The sequence below is a fragment of the Ctenopharyngodon idella genome, chromosome 5 (genome assembly GCF_019924925.1).
Source record: "Ctenopharyngodon idella isolate HZGC_01 chromosome 5, HZGC01, whole genome shotgun sequence".
In the NCBI taxonomy this organism is placed as follows: Eukaryota; Metazoa; Chordata; class Actinopteri; order Cypriniformes; family Xenocyprididae; genus Ctenopharyngodon; species Ctenopharyngodon idella.
Genome location: NC_067224.1, coordinates 34,736,891 through 34,758,115, shown reverse-complemented (window position 1 = coordinate 34,758,115; position 21,225 = coordinate 34,736,891). Strand labels below are relative to the sequence as shown.

Here is a 21,225-nt window from a genome sequence, read left to right as displayed (position 1 = left end):
TGCATAACCTTTGAAATCCATGATATTTGATGATAGTTCAATTTCTGACGTCATAATCTTTGATATCCAGTTCCAGTTCAGACTTTGTAACTGTTGATATCCATTAAGTTTCATGATAGTTCCAGTTCAAGCATCTTAACTTTTGATATCCATTAAGTTTCATAATAGTTCCAGTGTGGATTTCTTAACTTTTAATGTTCTAGAAGTTGCGTAATACTTTGAATTCGGACTTCATGTAGCCCCTCCAGTTCGCACCTGCCTGCTCCAAGCGGGACGCAAACCCAGGCCTGTCCGCATGGGAGTCGGATGCTCTAACAAGGAGGCTAAAGGCTGCAACCTCTAGCGCCAGTCACTAGAGCATCTCTTGAGATCAGGGGAGTGGGGTTTACACGCACAGCTCTTACTAGCGTACGTCTCTTACATTCATAGGCTTTTATATCCAGCAAGTTTCATGATTGTTTAAGTTCAGTCGTCGTAACTTTTATATCCAGTGGTATCACAGTAGTTCCAGTTTGGTCTCTTTTAGGTGTCACCTGGAAAACTTTGGCTCTCTGTTCCTGGGGCTGTATTACAGATACCTATCTTAATTCTTGACTTTGGTAAAACTTCTATTTCCTAAGTGAAATGAATTGAAATCGTGGTGGGTGTTGAGTTTATTTTTTGAATTTCCTGTATGTCACATGGCTTTTCACTCGCTTTTGCAGTTGCCATAATCACTCTTCTGGCAATAGCTTCCAAAAGCACTTGGCAAGGAATGTATAGTATCATTACCCTTGTTCTCCTGTTGTCGTTGTTGAATGTGGGTTGTCCAGACTTTGTTCCATGGAATGCACCATTCCTCCAGGCCGTTATTCTAGATTTTGGAGGTATAGGAGCATATGTGTCCCATTACAGTACGTCCGCCGAGACCAATCTAAAGCTCGCTCAGCTCTGATCCCCAAATTGGTCTGCCCTGGAGAACTTCTGGCAGACTGATCACTCGCTTGGCTCACGTCTTGCGTTGGAGAATTGCATTACAGGGAAATACCTCGGCATGCATGTGGTGCAGCTTGCACAAATATGCATGTGTCTTTGTTTCTGTAAACAGCTTTCGTGCACGCTGCTGCTTGATTTGATTGATTTTGTGCCCTCAGTCAAGTACTGCAGTGACATACAAGTTTCGTATCAGCTTAACAGCTGTTTAGTTTTACTGTAATCTGTGCTTACATAATTACCATGATCGCTGTGCTTTTCGTAACTTTAAGAGGCTTGCTCTCCATCTAGCAGTGCCAGGTTTTTCTTGCCCTGAATGAAGGCATAGTGAATTCATGCTCATAACTCATATACCTATATTGGTTCATCTGTTTTATTGTTGTAGCTATTGTTCGTAGTACTGTCTAATGTTCATTTTGTCATCGTTACTTCCATCCATCCATCCGAATATAAAATATGGCTTTTTTGCATTCATTGTTTACTCTGTGCAAAGCTACAGTACAGCTAATGCAGAGCTATATAAGGTGATTGTTGGACCTAGAACAGTGTGCAGCATCTGCCAGCAGCACAATAAGGTTAGAGGCTCTAAGCATAGTTGGGAGGGGGGTTGCTCTCTTTCTCTTCATTTTACCCATCAGTGAAGCGGTGACGCACCCATTTTGTGTGTGAGGTCTGTCAGGCAAACCCGGGGCATGCTGGGATAGCGAAGGAAGATTGTGGTGAAAAGCCATTTGTGAAGTGGATTTCTGGTTTGCTAATCCTGATTAATTTTGACCCGTTGTGCTCATTTTAAACAGCGTATTACTGTACGCGAGAAGCACCGCCAGCTTCGGGCCAAACTGAGAGCTTAGCGGCTTTGGAAGGCTTAACAGCAGATGGCATTTTAAGCCGGACTTAATAAATTGTTTCCATTAAACTTACCGGCCCACACATAGTGGATTAGGACTAAAGAACAAAGAAAGAAAGAGAGTGAGAAAGCAACAAAAGGAGGGGGGTAACAGCCATTGCCACAACCGCACAAGATCAAATTGATAACGCACCGGTTTTCGCCGTTAATCCACCGTTGCAAAAATCTATCTGCTCACCAGCCCATGAAAACAAATTGACCCAACTAATTTATTATGAATAATATTTACAGTCCATACCGTTATCATAACGTATGTAATTCCGGATTAAGAGCCACATCTGGCCGTCACACGTTATACTCTGTTTTTCTTGATAGCATTTGGCCGAATCAATTCCGCAGAGGATGGATGCTACTCCCCCCGCCCTGCCTCCCCTCCACCGCCGTCCCCAGGGAGCCGCAGGGTCGTTCTCTAAGCACTCATTATATGCTACACGGCTCAGGGTCTCCGTGTCGAATCGCTAATCAAGCACTCTGTCTGCAGGCCCACGATTCAATAGCCGTTGAGTGGCCTTTGTTCCTACCCGCTATTTGCTGCATGTCAATAAAAGTCTGCTCCCTGCTCCGCCTCAGCGGAGGAGCCCCCCTTCGCACACGCCCTCCCCTCAGTCCTTCAGAATATAAAATGCACTCGCTTCTCTCCCCTCCTGCATGGGCAAAAAAATAGAGGGAGGGAAAAATGAGCGGAGGCCAGCAGGGGTCAAAGGATTTGGGGGGAAGCGGTGGAGAATGAGAGTGTGTTTGTATGCGGCTCTTCTCCTCTACTGAGGTTAATGCTGATGTATTGCTAACCTTAGCGCTGCAGTGTTTGTGGCCTCTTGCCCATTAAATAATGAATAGAAGTTGACCTCTTGACCAGCTAATCAGCTTTGCAGCTGTTGGATCATGGAGGCGCAGAGATCGAGGAGTCACAGTCAGGGATGGACCAGCGTACGGACTTGGGATATTTCAAGATTAGCAGCTAATATTAAACCCACCAGTCATTGCTGAGGTTAATGTTGCACATACAGGTGGAATTGGATTTGTATTTGTTTAATAAAGCCTGTCCAGCTGTTATTGTGTGTAAATGTTCCACAGCTGTTTTGTCCGAGCTCTTTTTGTGGTGTGGCTAGTCATTTAGCCGAGCTTGTCATTTGATATTAATAAACATAGAATGCTGTTGTCCTTTATTTGGGTGATTGTTCATGCTTGTTTTCTGTTCTATGCCTTTTTGGCTCGTGGTTTACACACATATTGCCATTTATTCAAAGTCTGGCCCATATTGCAACTTATTCTGGCTAGCTAGACAGGAAGAGATCCGACTGTCTGACCAATATGTAAAGCATGTAAATTACTTTGAAGAAACACCCACGCTCTGAAGCTTTTTGTATATATATTCAGTTGAATTGTTTTAGACAAGGAAAATTTCTCTCAGAGTCGGAGTGTTTCATAAATGTCGTTTGGTCCCACTTGGCTCTGAAACAGAACTGCAACTTCAGCTCAAATAGCAGAATGGCATTCATATCTCTTTATTATTTCCAACTTTTATTATTCTTCCCCACCATCTCAGAACATATGACCATTTGTTGTGGTAGCTGGCTCGTGTGTGTGTTTTCCTTTCATTTCTGGAAAGCGAGTGTTATGAATGTTCCTCTTTATTGATAGCGCTAACCCTGTTTGTGTAGTTCTGCCTGTCAGGAAGATGAAAATAAATAGCAGGAGCGTGGAGGAGATAAAACATGTGTTTAATTATTAATTGAGCCATTACTGACAGAGATTGCCTTTTTGATAAAAGGCAGGAAGCTGCTTCAGGGGTAGAAAAAGCAATTACTAAAGCTATCTTCCTCTTCCTCTCCGCCCGTCGTTTTGCTCTGCGCAAACAGAAAAACATACCCTGTCGACTAACCTATTCCATAAATTATTTTAATTTCCTTTCAATATTTATGATTTTTTAAATTATGATTCTGTTGTCATGTTCTATTTAAATGGAGAGGCGCTAGAGCCATGCTATACTATGGTGACTGTAACTATTATCTTAACTGGCGGGAGTTGTTTTTCTTAACACGTTTCAGAAAATAATATTACATCTCAACATGTTCGTTTCCCTTTTCATTTCATTCCAATTTGGTCGAATGATCGCACATGGTGTATTGATTTTGTTGACGTCTGGCCATTTGCTGAAATGCTATCAGTTGCTGTGCATTTAGGCTGACTGTGCATGGGGTATTGATATTGCTGTAGCTTTCATTTGCAGAGATTTGTTGGACAGTTTTCTGAGCCATAATTTATGAGACACAACTTAACCTTTCAAATACTTGACTTTGCGGAAATTGAATGTTGTCCAGAAGTTTCACTAGTATGCCTGTCAAAAACATTCCTGGGCTATATCCTGCCCATCATAGTATTTGTTGTATTTCCTTAAATTTACACTTACTTAGATCATTAAATCATTCCATTACAGTAATAACAATCCCCATTGGAAATAACTGTTTTTTGAGGGAAAATGTGTTTGAAAATAATGCACATAAATCTTAACACAGATCTTAAGTGGACATGTTTTCACAAGATTGACAAATTGTTGCCCAAGTCATTAAATAATAACATTTGATGCGTGTGATGTTCCATAGAAAGCTGAGGAAAGACTTCATCCACCATAAGAGAAGCCATTGTTCCATAGTTGGGCAGGTTTAAAGTAAGCGTCTTTCACCTCTCAGTAAGCTTTCCCAGAGCTACCGGTCTAAGCCTGGTTAAACCATCCTTACTCTGTGCCATGGCCGCCCTGGGACCAGACGGGGATGGAGCAGCGCTCTTGAGATGATCTAGCGGCCCTACAGCGAGGAAAGCTGCTTGTAAAGTTGAGGTCAGGCCTTCTCAGGAGTCTGCCTGCATTTGCGCAGGGTAATTTTAGCACTCGTGGGCCAGCTAATGACCGGTTTCTTTCAAGAGTTGATTGCTGGAGCTCGTTTAACTATCCCCAGTGTGATCACTCCCGCTAGGGCTGGGATAACCATCAGTCTAGCTGCAGGGTAGCTGCATTTTTTTAGCCAGAGAGAGTATGTTTTTTATCAGGATGGCTAGAATAGGCAGTGAATATCAAATATGTACGCTTGGCTCTTTATCGCTCGTTTGAAGGAGATGCCAGGATGAGATTTTTAGCATTTTGTTTCATTGTGTCCTGCTTTTGAAGTCAATGCTATTTGCAGAGGACGTTGTTATCCTAGCTCGCAAAGCCAGATGGTTGTTGCTTGTGGCCAAACATGAATCTTGGATAATGTTCAGTCACTGGCAGAGACGAATTGCTAGACTGGATGGATATTGCAAACACGCTTGTAATGGATTCGACATTTTGGGAACCGGTTCAGAAGGATCTTATAAAGACCGGAATTCTGTGGCCGAGCACAGGAAGGAGGTTAAATGAACAGAATTCCATGACCAGGAACAATATAAAAGCGCTTCCATGCTTGTTGGAGTTCAAAGGACTTAGGCGCGCTCAAACGTGGTTGCGGTATGTCATGCTACAAAGAAGTATTTATGTTTTTATTTGCTCTTTATCAATGCTATACATATTCAGTGTTCAAGATATAAGTCACACCGCCATGGCAAGTACAAACACATGCTTCTGTGCGTTTAAGTTACTCCGCAGATGCGTTTTTCCATCTGCATTCATCACGCTGAAGTCTTGCAGCTCAGAGACGGTTTGTGAGGTTAAGCTAATTAGCCCTGAAATCAGCACATGGTAGAAAACCGCAGAGGGACGCTCTTCAGCGAGAGACATTGCGCAGAGATCTCGTATTTTATGTTCAGACGGTCATTAATCGTTTCGAGCTACGCTAAGGCGCAAATACCACTGTGTGAGGCTCTCGTCGCTGAAAAGGGAAGGAAAGAAAAAAATTTTGAAATCCCAGTCTGTGTGGTCTTCTATTAATCAAACAGGCATCTGTTCCCCCTTGTGCCGAGCACAGGATAGGCCTCTTAACAGCCTTCCTCTCCAGTGGCCCCATTCAGACCCAGAGTGGCTGTTATTTTAGCACCGCGCTGGAGAGCAGCGAAAGAGTGGGACGCTGAACCCCGCTGATGTGTTGCCTCGCTGGGGAGAGACCGGATAAGAGGATCCCAGGAGTGGATCTCGACTATGAAGAGCCATTTAGAGGTAGACCTTGCTGCCTTTCCTAGGTGTGAGGGGGCATGGAGGGCCACAATGGCAATAGATGTGGAAAAGATGAGCAGGTACCAAACAAGTCCTGCTTTTTGTGCGCTACAGCCAGTGGAGTTCATGTGAATTTTGTGATGTCATCTTAAAGTTGAAGTTTAACCCACACAGTCCCAGCCTTAGACGTCACTGACACATCTGATGCATATGGAACACTTAACTGGAAACACTTCAGGATTTTCAAAGTCATCATCTGGTTGGTTGAATTCTATAGGATGTCTGGGAGACGTGTGTGTCGCGTTCTTTAACGGTCCACCTAGAAACAAATGCCGTGATGCCAAACCCCCTCGTGGAAGAAGAAGCTGTCATGTTTACAGCTGTGACAGTGAGCACTTATCAGGATCAACTAAACGCTGGATTTTCAAAAGTATGTGAAGTTCACAGCTCCATTGTTAAAGTAAACTTACACAACGTTCTTGAATTAATAATTTATTAGATGCACGCCGATCTGTTATTGTAGGGACATCAACTTTACATTTTCACACCCCTAACCATGACGCAGAACAAAACAAACTGATTGGTTGCGTTACATGTCAGTCAAACGTCGTCTTGGGTGGTCCTTGGCCAGTGAAAGCTGCGAAAGAGTCCAGACCTTCTGCCGTCAGGAAATTGAATTGGAATTTGAATTGGAATGACAGGAAGAAGAATTTAAATACATTTAACACAAGCAATGCATTCTGGAAAATTAAGTGTCCTCCCACCCAGGTCTACAAAAGTCTTTTTTTTTTTTTTTTTTTTTTTTTTTTTTTTATGTATTATAATGAAATGCATTAATTAAAATTGTTTCGTTAAAAATGACAGTCATATGTATTTCTTTTGAATTTCAGCCCTTTTTAATTCTACGTAATAACATTCAAATTTGAATTGAAATTGTGTATCCTGTTTTTTAAACTCAATTCAGGAATTTAATTGGACTTTAAAAGGAAATCTCAAATCAATTCTGAATGGTGCACAACCCTCATGTTTACATGAGCTCCTTTCTATTCATACATGCATGTTCCTTGTTGGACTGGACACCTTAAATGTTATTTTTCCCCATGAATCCAAGATATCTGCGATAAATACATTCAGCTCAGGTGTGAACCCCTGTAGGTTTGATAAGTTTGTGTTTTGGAGGTCTTCTCTTATGATTGCAAGTAAATTGAACGCATGTCACAGGAGACAGTTTTGGTGAACATCTACATGGGCAGCTGTGGTGCTTTATTATTTACCCAAGGCTATGGATTTTCCTTTACTAACCACCTGAATTTAAACCAGGAGCAGTGAGAACTGTATGGCCCAAAGGTTCTTCAGCAAGAATGAACCACCTGGGTCTCCCTTTCAAAGCAGCTTTAAAATGCTTCTCTTCTAGGAGGCTTTTAGCTGGCTTATTTGCACTCAAACACTTTTGAAGGAAAAATAGATGGACCTGTACTTGAAAGGTTGCTTTGAGTATAGTCATGGACAGAAATCTTTGAAATGCTACACCTCATGCATTAAACCTAAACATTAAGCAAGCCCTTTTACTCATGTTCACCTCTTTTAGTTGACAACTGTTTATGTGCTTTGTGTGCCCCATGCTTCCAAGAAGCTGGATTCTAGATGCATGCATTTGTTTTCAAGTGTAAAGCTTGTAAATGTTCTGTTTTGTTTTGTTATTAGAAAGAATTTGCACTTAGGGTCCAAAATGAACACTGCCAAGTACTATACGAAAAGTTGACATTGGCAAGTAAATAAAACCCTCTGATAAATCCAAATACTGTATATTAATATACTGCATGTAAAAAAATATATACAGTGGGTACGGAAAGTATTCAGACCCCCTTAAATTTTTCACTCTTTGTTATATTGCAGCCATTTGCTAAAATCATTTAAGTTCATTTTTTTCCTCATTAATGTACACACAGCACCCCATATTGACAGAAAAACACAGAATTGTTGACATTTTTGCAGATTTATTAAAAAAGAAAAACTGAAATATCACATGGTCCTAAGTATTCAGACCCTTTGCTGTGACACTCATATATTTAACTCAGGTGCTGTCCATTTCTTCTGATCATCCTTGAGATGGTTCTACACCTTCATTTGAGTCCAGCTGTGTTTGATTATACTGATTGGACTTGATTAGGAAAGCCACACACCTGTCTATATAAGACCTTACAGCTCACAGTGCATGTCAGAGCAAATGAGAATCATGAGGTCAAAGGAACTGCCTGAAGAGCTCAGAGACAGAATTGTGGCAAGGCACAGATCTGGCCAAGGTTACAAAACAATTTCTGCTGCACTTAAGGTTCCTAAGAGCACAGTGGCCTCCATAATCCTTAAATGGAAGACGTTTGGGATGACCAGAACCCTTCCTAGAGCTGGCCGTCTGGCCATACTGAGCTATTGGGGGAGAAGAGCCTTGGTGAGAGAGGTAAAGAAGAACCCAAAGATCACTGTGGCTGAGCTCCAGAGATGCAGTCGGGAGATGGGAGAAAGTTGTAGAAAGTCAACCATCACTGCAGCCCTCCACCAGTCGGGGCTTTATGGCAGAGTGGCCCGACGGAAGCCTCTCCTCAGTGCAAGACACATGAAAGCCCGCATGGAGGACTCCAAGATGGTGAGAAATAAGATTCTCTGGTCTGATGAGACCAAGATAGAACGTTTTGGCCTTAATTCTAAGCGGTATGTGTGGAGAAAACTAGGCAATGCTCATCACCTGTCCAATACAGTCCCAACAGTGAAGCATGGTGGTGGCAGCATCATGCTGTGGGGGTGTTTTTCAGCTGCAGGGACAGGACGACTGGTTGCAATCGAGGAAAAGATGAATGCGGCCAAGTACAGGGATATCCTGGACGAAAACCTTCTCCAGAGTGCTCAGGACCTCAGACTGGGCCGAAGGTTTACCTTCCAACAAGACAATGACCCTAAGCACACAGCTAAAATAACGAAGGAGTGGCTTCACAACAACTCCGTGACTGTTCTTGAATGGCCCAGCCAGAGCCCTGACTTAAACCCAATTGAGCATCTCTGGAGAGACCTAGAAATGGCTGTCCACCAATGTTTACCATCCAACCTGACAGAACTGGAGAGGATCTTCAAGGAGGAATGGCAGAGGATCCCCAAATACAGGTATGAAAAACTTGTTGCATCTTTCCCAAAAAGACTCATGGCTGTATTAGATCAAAAGGGTGCTTCTACTAAATACTGAGCAAAGGGTCTGAATACTTAGGACCATGTGATATTTCAGTTTTTCTTTTTTAATAAATCTGCAAAAATGTCAACAATTATGTGTTTTTCTGTCAATATGGGGTGCTGTGTGTACATTAATGAGGAAAAAAAAATGAACTTAAATGATTTTAGCAAATGGCTGCAATATAACAAAGAGTGAAAAATTTAAGGGGGTCTGAATACTTTCCGTACCCACTGTATGTAAAAATGTGAATATGGTGACCGTAATAAGGCAGTTTGTTGTTTCTTCTACATTATGGGGACATTGTTTGGTCCCCATGAAGAAAACCGCTTATAAATCTTATATCATTAAGCTTATATTATACTAAGTGAAAATGTAAAAATGCAGAAAGTTTTCTGTGAGTGTGTGTGTGTAACAGGAAATTAGAGGAGACATGCATGTTTGAGCGGGTCCCCCTGAGCGGTGCTCGAGGTCAGGACAGAGGGCCTGTCTCCATTAGTTTTACTGGCATGCCTCCAAAACCTTCTTTGCCCCTTCAGACTGCCTTTATTACTTCCCTCCCCACTGTACTGCTTAAAGTCTATACAGATGGGTTAAAGTCTGGCCTCATACAGTTTAAACATCATAAACCCTGGTCAGAGTAGATGCCATATTTAATTTGATGCAAACGAACAAGGTTGACGTACAATACGTTCTGTATGTCATACTGATGTGTGTGAAACGTATGTTGTCACATAAACATCCAGTAAAAATGTGATGGATTTCAGATTTAGACTGATAACTTGCAAGTCTTTTGGGACATTTATTAAAAGAACTGCCTCAAAAGAGTGAATCAGACTATACTGGTCATGCTTTGTTTCTTTTTTTTTTGTTTCTCTATTGTACTCTTCAACAACAATATTTTATATTTTACCTCCATAAATCTGCTTGCATTGCTTCTGTTGAGCTTTAAAAAACTGGCAGTCATCGTATACCTCTCCCCATTGTGTTTAGTCCTGTTCTTGAATGATTTAGGGTGCCTAAAAGTAGTGTGTGTTTGCTAACCTGATATTTCCCTGCAACCTTATCCCATGTCTTTATCCCAGTGTCAAACCCACATGAGGAGTCCCATCAGAGTTGAACAAGAGGGTCTCAGAGCTGTAATTTAGCCCCTGACTGCATGAAAGGACACGCTTGGCTATTGTAAACACTCCGATGTCGCCTCTTAAAACAGTGTCATACAGAAGTGATGAATTTCTGAACAGGACCCTAGATACTCCCAAATAATGGTGTTTCTGGCTTCTTTTGGGTCTGTTAAATACAGAAGCTTTTTGTTAGATGCTAGCCCTCAGACTACCTGAAAAAAAAACAAGCCTTGAAGGATATAGATTGAAAGATAAGATTGTGACAATGAATGTTTTGTTTGGGGTTATTTCCCCCTTCAGCAAAATGAAAAGAGTTTTTCCAGTGCCTTCTGCGCTGCTGGCGGAAATATATCTTTTCACCTGTGATGCAATCTCAATTTCATCCAGTGTGTTGTTCAGGTGTTGCAATTTCTGAAGGCATTCATAGAAACAACAGAATAATACATGCCCTGTATGGTCTTTAATGAGACGGAATGCTCTTCAAGCATCTGTGAAGAATTTCAGTGAAAAGGAGCCATGTTTTACGCGGAAAACGCCCAGGAATGGTAGTAAACAGTCCATACAATGAGATCTTTATGAGGGTCTGATCAAAGTCTGATCAAACCGTTGGTCTGACTGTTACTTGACCCGTGTTCATGTCATGTCCTTTCTTTAACACGTTTTTTTTCCATAAAGTCACACTATGAAAGATACAATCAGCTCTACTTAAAGGCGATTATCCAGTTTAATTTGCCGTGAAGATGTCGAGATATTCTTCGCCTTGAGATGGCTGAATTATTTTATAATAAAGTCACAAGGCGAGTCATTAGGGAACAAAAAAAAGATCATAAGACATTTGAAAAACATGCATGCGGTCGTCCACATGTGCCCCTTCTTGTGAGGTGTGTGCGCGGGCGTGCACGCTAACCAAGCAAAGCGGTTTCCGTCCAGTGCTCATTTTTTGACTGGAAGCGGTTAAGTGAAAAAGCACTTGAGGGAACATTATCCGAATGAAAATATTGACAATATGCCTTTACACCACCTTGCCACTATGGCCACAATGTCAAAACAACAAGTCAGGTGTGACGGGTAGAAGAAGGCCCGTCAAACTGGGATTGTTCCTTTTGAGTTCACCGTGGTAGGAAAGCCAGTTCCAGGTACATAAAAAGAGGTGCATGAAGGCACAAGAGCTCTTTGAGACCCATGTTATGCTACTTGGGCCGTTGAATGATTCCCATTCATCCGTTTCCCCTTCCACTGAAAAGTAATCAGTTACTCGCTGAAAGATGATATTATATGCACCTAATGTCATACAGGTCTAAAGCAGGTTCATGCCTGATAGCATTGTTAGTGAACACCTTTATTTGTGCTCTCCCATGGCAAAATGCTCGCTACCACAAAAATGGCTTTCGCCCATGTTGTTTGGCCTGTTTTTTTCCCTTTTCATTCGCTTTTCTCCTCCTGTTTCACCTCCTGCTTTTCTCTGCGGCCTGTAAATCAGGAGAAAAGCAGCTGGCAGTGCTAATAGAGGATGCTCTCCTGCAGGGTAACAAAGAGGTATTGTTAGGTTTGTAAGGGCATTATGCAGCTAAATAAAGCTGACATGCTGAGGTGGAATTATTGCCCATGCTGAGCCTGGCGCTGCCCCGTGAAGCGAGGCTGAGAGTCGGCTGGAAAGAAACCAGAGCCGGAGAACCCAAGAGAGAATGGGTTGCCATTCCAGAATGTTCTATAATGATGGCTGTTCTTATAGTCAGAGTCATCAGTTCTTGTGCTCTTCTCACAACTTGAATGGCACTTAAAAGACCCCCTGTGGTGAAAATCGAGTTTTTGATGTTGTTTATATGTCTGTGTGGTGTTTTTAATATGCTTTAAGTCAAACCATGTGCAAATTCATCAGTCAACACCATTGCTGAGTATTTTCTCTTTTAAACTGCAGTTTACTAAACACAGTTTCAATAAATTTAAACCGCCCCTTTCTCCTATCATCACAAACTTGTAACCCATCTTATCAACTGAGTTGCGAATGGGAACATGGTTTGTGTAAAATTAGCAACACATTATTAGCTGTTTGATAACATAGTCAAGCCAAAGGCTAATCATATCAATTACTGTTTTGTGTCGACTTTTATTCAAATTCTGAATGGATTATATATAGCTTCTAGCCAAAGACAGCTCCCTTAATAATCACTAAAAAGCTGTCACTCATCTCAGTTTGCGATCTCACAAAGTTCCGTTATAATCAAAGTTGTCTATATTGCACAATAAATCTCTTATTTACATTGTGTCTACACTTTGTCAGTGAGAGGATTCGCAAGCATGCAGAACTCATCATTGAAAAAAAAAAAAGCTCTGGCGTTTTGACCAGTGAGTGGATTCTGACTTCTGATTGGTCACTGCGTTCAAGAAATCAACAAACATGTCTGTGATTGGCTACGTAGCTTACAGCTGTAAAAACATATAGTAAACAGAAACATTTGACGTTCTCCAGAGCACAAGCACAAATACGCACTGGAGCGTTTACCAAATCTTCAATTTTTCAATATGATATTACTACAGTATGAACTAAGGGCGCTCACGATTTCGTTTGCACCCTTAAGCACCCCCGTAGTACTGGGCCTGTCTGTATAATTCACTCTTCTTCTTCTGAATTAGTTTCTGGTTCAAACAAACATAGCTAAATTAAACCAATATTTCCACTTGCCATTGTGTACCGTTTACTACAGTTGACCAAGTTGATCAGGTAGTCCGAAGAATAGCATATTTGTTAATTAACATTAACTTAGATCAATAAATGATTAAATGTTTATTGTTAGTTCATGATACCCAATGCATTAACTAATGTTAATGATTCCTTATTATAAAGATATACACAAAATTGCTTAATTTAAATGAACACTTACTTTACACAATATTTACTCTATTATTAACTAAAAATATTTGACAACAGAAAAGTGTACTATCCTTTAACAAAGGCAGAATGACCACTTCAGTTAATCTGTCAATAAACTCAAAATGGCCAAAATAACTATCTAACATATTACTAATCCAAACCCTATATTGAGGTTAATCTAATAAGAACCAAAGTCATTGTCTGACTTCTTCAGCTGAAAGACTTAATATGTGGCCATTTATGGGTGGTTCAAATATTTTGGCTTTTACTCCAAATGTCAAAGGCCAGGGAATCGAAATTTGTCTGTTGTATTGGCCTGCATACGACTGAGTCTCTGCTGATTCCAACACCCTTCTGAGCCGTAAGACGAATCTTTATTAGAGCAGACAGCCATTGTCTGCAGTCATCTAGATAATTGCAGCGCTGGGTCCTCTTCTCTAATCAATCCAGACAGCTGCCGCCGTGCCTGCCGCGTTTGCCAACCGTGCAGCTCAAGCTAATTAATGAAATGATGAGCCGTTTGGGCACAACGTGGTACCACACAAACAATCTGGGACGTTTGGAAATGGCCAGCCCACATCAGAGGCACAGATAGATTAGTGAAGAGCTTGTATTTTTATCGCCGTCGTAAAAATGAATGTTTCAGAAGTGCTGCATACTGTGAAAGTAGTAGAATTTTTTTCATCCAGAAATTATATTTCTAGTGTTATTTACTCACCTTTATGTTGTTCTAAACCAGTATGACTTAATTTCTTCTGCAGAGCACAAAGGAGAAAATATGAAGACATGCTCTTTTTCAGCTATAATGAACAAGGACTGGCACTTTAAAAAGGGATGCAAAAGCAGTTCAGGTTGTTGTTCATTGATAATCTTCCTCAAACGTAACCTAATACAGTTTGAATCATGCATTAATAATTTAGACTTATTTAGTGAATCAATTCATTTAACTTAATTTTGGTCACAAATCATTAGTACTTCTATGAGCGTGTTAAGGAGAACTAGTTGACAAGATTTTCAATAAATAACCGTTTTGAGATTGTTCACGCAAATCTTTTGTGTGGTTTCAGAAGCGCATTAGTCATGTGGACTACTTTTATACTTTTATGGTGCTTTTATGTCCTTTTATGAAGCTTAAAATCTTAAGTCCCTATTCATTGCAACTGCATTGAAAAGAGTGACCAGCACAGTCTTCAGAGTTTCTCATTTTGTTTTCATTCAGGTTTAGAACAACATGAGTTTAAATGATGACAGAATTTTCATTTTGGGGTGAACTATTTCTTTAACATGAAATAGTCTAGTTTCTAATACCAAAATGTAATTTTTGATAACTAATGAAACTCAGGGCCAATACAAAGAAGTTAATCATTTTTCTTACGCATTTTGCCCCTCAGTCTTCATTCTGTCCGTCAGTAATCACGCATGGCATGAAACAGGATGGCATATGCCGTCTAAGCCATATGGGCACAGTGTGAGTCTGTTCCCAGCATGGGGAAGCAGTGGTTCATAGAGGGCACGGAAAGCTTCCAGATCTCTGAAATGAACAGTAGGCGCTCACAGATTTTCTGTGTGGCTTCACCAGCCAACATGTTGCAGCTTAACACCCGGAGTGCTCTGGTACCGCCTTGCCCTGTCCCGAACAGAGATGGAAATAGAGGACCAATGTCTTCGCACCAGCTGTCATTGGCCCTTAAAATGTCTTGAAACACACAGGCTGTTTTTGCATGTCTGTGATCTCAGTAGGGGATGGGTTTAGAAGAGCTGAAACTAAACTTCTGGGGGGGGTATATCAGGATAGATTATGCAATAGTACTGTAAATACTGTAGTAGCTGCATGTAATGCTATACAGTGATTAAAAGTGAAACACGCTATCAGGGATACAGCAATGTTGATATTGTGGCCTACAAATCTAGTATTTTTGTTTTCTGCTGTACATTAAAATACTTTAATGTATGTTAAATAATTTCTATTTTAAAATTCAGAATTTTAATTACATATATGCTATATATGTAATTAATAATATATATGAAATAAATAACATCACAACATTTACTTCCATCAAGAGGTGCATCAATTTTTGGTCAAGATCTTGTATTGACAATGCAAGAGGTGAGCACTATGTAAAGTCTACTCCAGCACATCCCAAAGACTTTCAATGAAATTAAGGTCTGGACTCAGAGGTGCCAATTCATGTGTGAAAATGATTCTTCATGCTCTCTGAACCACTCTTTCACAGTTTTAACCCTGGTGAATCTTGACATTGTCATCTTGGAATATGGCCATGATGTGTCTTCCTACATGGTTGTTTAAAAAATTAAAAGCTATACACTCCATCAGTTAGGGTTAGAAGAACTGTTGCCAAACATATCACATGCTAGAAACATAATAATCACTGCAATAATGATCCAAACATAGACTCTTAAGCATTTGCTTATTTAAATCCAAACAGCAACTTTTGTGTGTGTGTGTGTGTGTGTGTATGTATACCCATAAATATATTTATGGGTATACATAAATATATTTTTCACATTTTGACAGCTGTGAGACAACATTCAGGTTTATAATCAACATTTCTGAAGCCAAAATCTGTTTCATCAGCTAGAGGAACCCACCCAGTTTGCGATTTAGATGTTTTGGCATTCTCTGTTCTTTGTTGGCACAATGAAATGCAGATCCCAGTGGATTTGACTGGTAAAGAGGAGAGAATTTCCTGTCTGGATGCAGCTAATCTGTGAAAAGATGACAGCTCTCCATGCAGCACCTGCTCGCAGGATAAATTCTTGTCTTATTCTGTTTGTTGACTTCATCAGCTGGAGGCAGCTTTTAGTTTGTTACTTGTGGTTTTATATCTGTCTTTGTGCATGAGTATTAATGTTTATTTTTTGGCACACAGTGATGATGGAGAGATGTACCACAGGGTTTGCAAAGGAAATGAGCTCAGAATGTGTAGCGTTAGGCTTGAGTTCTCACAGCAGAAGGCAGTGCGGTGTGTGAGTATTTGCAATAAGCATCAATGGCCCCTGGTCATTTGGGAGAATTTGCATCCCCTGCTGCCTTATCTTAAGACCCCGTTTGCATATGAGCTGTTTTTATTACATATAAAACAGAGGCAGACTAAGACGTAAATCCATAATCTCCCATTTGCATGTGCAACAGGAGACGGTTGAGAATATTGTTGTAAAGTGTGGGGGGTGGGGGTGGCTTAATGGTCTGGAAATAGAAACAGGCTGCATCCCAAATCATAGTATGCAACATTAGGATTAGTGTGTCTCACGTCGGAAATAGTGTGTCCTGATGCTCTATCGATCTATCATTCTGTCTATCGTTCTTTCTATCGTTCAGTCATTCATTCTTTCTATCATTCTTTCTATCGTTTTGTCATTCTATGTATCGTTCTGTCATTCTATCTATCATTCTATTGCTCTGTCATTCTGTCTATCGTTATGTCATTCTATCTATCTATCTATCGTTCTTTCTATTGTTCTGTCATTCTTTCTATCATTCTGTCACTCTATTTATCTATCGTTATCATTCTATCTAACTATTGTACTTTCTATCATACTTTCTATCGTTCTTTCTATAGTTCTGTCATTCTTTCTATCGTTCTGTCATTCGTTTTTTCTATCGTTCTTTCTGTCATTCTATCATCCTATTGTTCTGTCATTCTATCTATCGTTCTGTCATTCTGTCTATCGTTGTCATTCTATCTATCTATCGTTCTTTCTATCATACTTTCTATTCTTTCTATTGTTCTGTCATTCGTTCTTTCTATCGTTCTGTCATTCTATCTATCTATTGTTCTATCTATCGTTCTATCTATCATTCTATATATCATTCTATATATCGTTCTATCTCTATTTATCTGGTGTTCCATTGTTCTGCCTCTCCATAAGGCCTATAAATCTTCAAAAAGATTGTTCAAAATGTTTTAAAAAGATTGTTAAAAACTTAAAAAAATAAGAATAAAATCTTTAGAAAAAACATCTTCCATTAAGTTTATGGACATTTTCTTCCTAACATTTCCATTTCCCAATCCTAAATCACAATGCAATGCAATGGGTAATTCAAAATATGGGGAAAACGCAATACGGAAAATTCCTTAAATTTAACAGTATGTTGTGCCACATTTTTAGACGTTTTGGGAGTGTACATTCAAATTCAAATTGGATCCTATTTGCTACTGTATATATTTATAAGCACTTGACAAACAGTCATGGACAACATTATAAAACAAATTTCTTACTAATATATCTCTATAGTAATCAGGTGTATATCAGGTGGTGATGATTTGGTTGTCTTTAAATTCATTTACTTGCTGTTAGCTACATAAGTGCCTACTATAAGTAGATTAGATAAGTGACTTATAATGTGAGACTGTTTTTCAAAACACTGGAAAGAATTTCCTCTGGTAGCTAAAGCCATCTGTCTGCACTTTCATCATGTTGGTGTGTGTGTGTAATGGGTGGAGTACGGCAGCTCTCCAGATGTTCCAAGACGGCTGTCTGAGCCTGAAATGAGTTCAGAGGTCAAGGATATCTTAGTGGGACAGCTGTGGGGCGAGGCTGGGGTCACCCTGCTTCTGCTAGAACCATCCGTCATGAGTACACACACCCCTACTAACACTGCTGGTGGTTCCTGCCGCAGTAGGCACGTGTTGAGGCCAGAGTCCCTTGAGGGATCGTACCATGAGAGAAGCAGCAGGGGGAGAGGATAGATCAATAGTCTGCTGAAGTGTCATCTGGTGAACAGGGATGCCAACACATCCCAAGGGAGTGTCACTCTCTCCTCAGAATGCGACCTCTGACCTCTACAAATCTGTGGGTGTTCCTGAGGGCGCTCTTGTCTGTGTGTCTAATAGCTCTACTGTGATTTCACTCAGGCTTAAGGGTTGTTGCCTGTTTTATGGTCCAGATTGAAAACGCTGTTTTGTTGGAGGCTTGAGAGAACTGTATGGCATGAAATGGCATGGCAAGAATTTTAGTAATTTTGTTACTTATTTTTCTGCACTATTTGTGCTATGAAACAATGACAATTTTGCCTGGTGGATGATAAAAAGGTCCATAGAAGGCTACCTAGTAACCACCTAGAAACACCCTAGTAATAGCAACACACTGAAACTACTTTGAAGTGAACACCTAGCAAGAAATAATCCAAGCCCCTAGCTTTATAGTGGCAAAGTTTGCACGGGAAAGCAGTAAAAATTTACTCTATTTACACTGAAGTTGGTGTGTTGTATGGTTTTGTTGTTAGCGGGTACAGTAAATCTATCGTTGACCTTGGTGTTAGATAATGAGGTCTTGTTTGTCTCAGAGAAATATTTCTGCCTTGAGGCCTGTCAGTTGTCAAAAACAAAAGTTAAAGGAGTTACAAGTTTATTTGGCACTATCTTCTCATTAAAAGAATCCTAAGGCAGAATTTCAGGGCCAACAGTCACAATATGGAATGCATTGAGAAAACTGAAAGCCGTACATCTTTAATGTGGCAACTTGCCCTATCCGTATTCTGATGTGTCTACAGTAAGGTTGACATATTAACAATTTACCGCAACCAAAAATTGACAAGAATTTCGCAGGTGACAACCTTAGCCATACTAAGACACGAACAGCCACTGCCAGCAGCGTGACATCACACCGGCTCGTTTCGAGTGACATTGTGTCATATTTTCTGCGAAATGATTACGGCCGCATTCTAGACTGGGAAAAAGCCTCTTCATTACATACAGCAGGCATCCAGACGAGCAGAGACATTCACAGGGCACTTTTTTAATGAGAAAGAAGCCAAGCTTGTATGTCTTGTCCTGCCTGCTGGCTGCCATTATGACCCATTAGAATCATCATTAAGAGAGAGCGCAGGGCCCATTGTGCCTAAAGTGCCACGGACTGCTAGCTGAGGAGCCTGACTACCACTGTCCGCTTTCACTGTACGAACGTGCCTCGGAGACTGGTTTCCAAGGCAACGTCACCGACAGGCAGCGTATTTCTTCTCTGCTTTGTAGGAAAAGGCAGCAAGACAGGGTTATCCGTGAGTGCATCTGTTTAGACCTTTCCAAGCAATTGGGTAGAAGTTCTCGTTTTGTGCTAATCTTGTACAAGGCTCTGCCCTACAAATCCTAACCGCTGCTGTTCCCAGAAAACCTTCCAAAGCCAACCCAAAGCTGCAAGAAAGGACATGCTCCACCACCTATGCATTTAAAAGCACAATTTTCCTTCTAAGAACATGTTCTGTTTGTAGACTTGGGCTCATTTATGAAGTGCGTCACATTCGGCAGGGGAGAAATGTCAAAAACTCGAGCTAGCGTTTTTATCCCTCAATTATTGGTGTCCATTAATGATTAAGTGGTATGTTAATACAGCTCAGATATTCCATTAGGAGCGCTGGTCTGAGGTTTTAATGGCCTGGGAGAGAGTATGTGTACTGCAGGCTTTCAGAGTCTTTGTTTGAGGTTGCACTAAGCTGTTAGGAATGAGGACTGCATTAAATGTGCTAATTAGTGGCCTGGGGAAGATATTGTCTTAAATTACTCTCTAACTCTCTCCATCTTTCCTTTCTGTGTTCTTTTCTAGCACTGTTGCCAGTAAAATAGGCACGTGTGATTGTTGGAACAGGTTTATGCTTTAGGAATGCACCCTAGATTTTGGCCAGTATGCCAACAATTTTTTTCAATGTTGAGACCAATATGCAATAATTTATGGAAGCAGTTTATATCTCACAATTCTGACTACTTTTCTCAGAATTGTGAGATATAAACTCGAAATTGCAAGAAAAAGTCAGAATTGAGAGTTTATATCTCACAATTCTGACTTTATAACAAAGTATAAAAAGTCAGAATTGTGAGATAAAAAGTCGCAATTAGCTTTTTATTTTTATTCTGTGGCAGAAACAAGCTTCCATAATAATTGGCTGATATTCAAATTCTGTAATATTTTGTGTAAAACATTTATTCAGTTTAGTGATGGCTGATATAAATATAAAAATAAAAAAAAAGTATAAGATGTAAACGAGTTGTTGAATTTAAATTTATTCATATGTACAATAGCTGTTGGATTGAATTTGGATATTTATAGATGATATTATGGTGCACCACCCCCCTTTCTCACCCCTTGATTATTTTACTATGATTTTACATTTTGAAACACTATAATCTGTAAAATACTGAGTGTAAAACTTTTTTGCACTGTACTCCGATTAACTGAGCAAAAGCAGAAGTTCCTCTGTACAAAGACTTTGGCAATGTTATGGAAATCCCTGGAAATATCTTGTGAAAAAGAGAGTGAGCGAGGGGGACTCTGAAAGGCCAGTATAAAGGGTGCATGATCCCTTTTCACAGCACAATTGAAACATAATTATTTCATGGCAGACTGTGTGCTCTGTAAATCTATGAATGGGAACGGCATTTAACTTTAATTAGCTCTGATTTATTCATTCTGACTGGATTGCTTGCAGAAAATTGGATCATCTGATTATAGTCAAGCATGAAAATGACCTGATTAAACACTTCATAAAACCCATGGAGAGAGAAAGAAATACAGAAAGAAAAGGAACCTGGGATAAACGATAAAGGGGAGATAAGAGAGATGAGGCACAGAGAGGAAGACAGTCAGACAGATGTGGATGTGTTTGGTGCCGCGGCGTATGCCAGCATTACGCACAGTGAGCAGAGAAGGCATCGCAGCTGGTTTCTGTTCACCCTGCTGCAAACTAATGGATGGATTGGCAAACCAATCCCACGCTATAGGTTACATGTCTACAGCTGTGCCAAACTGCATGTGTATTTGATTTGAGATGCTTGCATGCACCTGAGCCACAAAAAAAAAAAAAAAAAAACCTGTCACGCTTTCCCTATTCTATGGTGTGGACGAAATCCACTCAATATGGCCCAAATGATCTGTTGCTTTTGTGGAGTGTTTTGTATTCAGTGTGGTTTATAATTAGTTTCAAAATACTGTCAATAAAAGCGTCATTATGGCCCATTCACACCAAGGACAATAACAATAACTATAACGTTTTAATTA

At 40.3% G+C, this 21,225-nt stretch overlaps 1 protein-coding gene across 18 annotated transcripts in view; it reads left to right on the top strand.

The window, feature by feature from the left end:
* Positions 1-21,225, top strand: part of fbrsl1 (fibrosin-like 1) — a 312,510-nt gene that overhangs the window by 273,908 nt on the left and 17,377 nt on the right. The gene's annotated exons all lie outside the window — the stretch shown is intronic.